Here is a 2,034-nt window from a genome sequence, read left to right as displayed (position 1 = left end):
GAGTTGTATCTTTCACAATAAACCAGTAATAGGAAGTAAAGCACTTTCCTGAGTTTTGTGAGATGTTCTAGCAAATTATCAAACCTAAGGAGAGGGTTGTGGGAATCCCCAGTTTATAGCCATTTAGTCAGAAGTACAGGTGGAAACCTGGGAATTGAGACTGGCCTCTGCAGTGTGGTGGGGCGAGGGCAGTCTTGTGGATTGAGCACTTAAACCTGTAGAGTCTGACAGTAGCTCCAGGTAGTTAGTGTCAGGATCGAATTGTAGCAACCCAGTAGGTGTCCAGAGAGTTAGAGAACCGATTGTTGGTGGGTAAAAACACCCCAGGAATTCCTAGAAATATATTAATGCCTTTGCTGTGCATGATATGTTTTCATGTCATGTTTTCATTCATAATTATGGTTAATATTTAAAATGTTGTATGTTACAGAAACAGTCAAATTTCCTTGTCAATTGCATTATTATTTTTTTTTCCTTTTTGTCTTTTTTTGGAATATTTAAAATGTTGTATGTTACAGAAACAGTCAAATTTCCTTGTCAATTGCATTATTATTATTTTTTCCTTTTTGTCTTTTGTTGGGACCGGCAACGGATTGCAACCCTCAGTGTCACACCTGTACCGGACCGGGACCAGCAACGGGATCACAACCCTCGGTGTTGCTCCCGCACCTCGCTCAGCCAGTGAGCGGCTGGTCTGTATGTGGGATCCGAACCCTCAGCGGGAGCGCCGCCGCGCTCCCAAGAGGCGCACTGTAGCAGTGCACCACCGGGCCGGCCCTCAATTGCATTATTTTTATGATGAACGCTCATTAGATCTTTAACCACTATTACTATTTTAAGTCTTTTGTCATCACAGTTGTTTTACTCCGATGCTTTCTGGAAAACTCTTGCAATCAGCTATTGGCCAAAGTGCTTCTTCTTCAAAAGGAGACTGTGTCAGAGACCCAAGCAAAGGCCTGGGACAGGTACCTTGGGGTAAAGGCTCTGATGGGCCTCTGATGGCTTAAATAACTTTGAGTCCCCCACTGGACTGAGCCAGGATCTCCAGAACTGTACTTGAGAAACTCACAGGTTCATGAATCTGTTAACCCAAGATCAAGCAGAACAAGAGTTAAGTACATGGGACTGAATAGATAAACTGGAAGCTGGATCTGCCCCCGGAAATTTGGGCACCTTGTGCTGCTCAACTAACAGGCTGAGAAGGGGGTCATTGGTCACGTTCTATTTCTTTACCTGGGTTATTAGTCATATAAGAGAGCTCACTTGGTGAAAACTTCTTAAACCGTACTCTTGTGGTTTGTGCACTTTTCTGTGCATGTGTTAAACTTTAGTACAACATTTCCAAAACTCATACTGTTGCTTGGACTCCTCCCAAACCAAGTGAACCATAAATGTTGAATGCAGACCTGGGCTTTAGTAGTGTCTCAAGCCCCCAAGTGATTCTACCATGATTCTTAACGCCCCGGAGACTGATGCCTGGGTTCCTGCCCAATTCTGGAGTCACATGCACCCCACATCTCCCCCCACAAAATGGGGTGCTGGGAGAACATCCCCAACAGAGCTCCATGTGGGATAGGAGTTGCTGGCTAGAAGGAATGGAAGATCACCTAATTTTGCTCTTACTGACTGGCTGTGCTCAGAATATTGCACACTTCTACACCATCACCACATCATGAGGGGTTCCTAATGTTTTAAACCCACTTTCATGGGTTTAAAAATTTTTTTTGGTGCTATTACCATTAAGGTCATGCACTTGGCCTTTTCCTGTGAGCCCTTCAATGATGCCTTCTGTGAGTTGCCTGTTCATTTGTTTGTATATATTTCTTTTTTTTTTTTTTCCTTTTTGTCTTTTTTCGTGTCTGGCAACGGATCGCAACCCTCAGTGTCGCGCCCGTACCGGACCGGGACCGGCAACGGGATCACAACCCTCGGTGTTGCTCCCACACCTCGCTCAGCCAGTGAGCGGGAACCGGTCTGTATGTGGGATCCGAACCCTCGGCGGGGGCGCCACCCCCCCCCCCCCCCCCCCCCCCC

The sequence above is a fragment of the Galeopterus variegatus genome, unplaced genomic scaffold (genome assembly GCF_000696425.1).
Source record: "Galeopterus variegatus unplaced genomic scaffold, G_variegatus-3.0.2 Scaffold8594, whole genome shotgun sequence".
Lineage (NCBI taxonomy): Eukaryota > Metazoa > Chordata > Mammalia > Dermoptera > Cynocephalidae > Galeopterus > Galeopterus variegatus.
Note: the sequence above shows the minus strand (reverse complement) of the source record.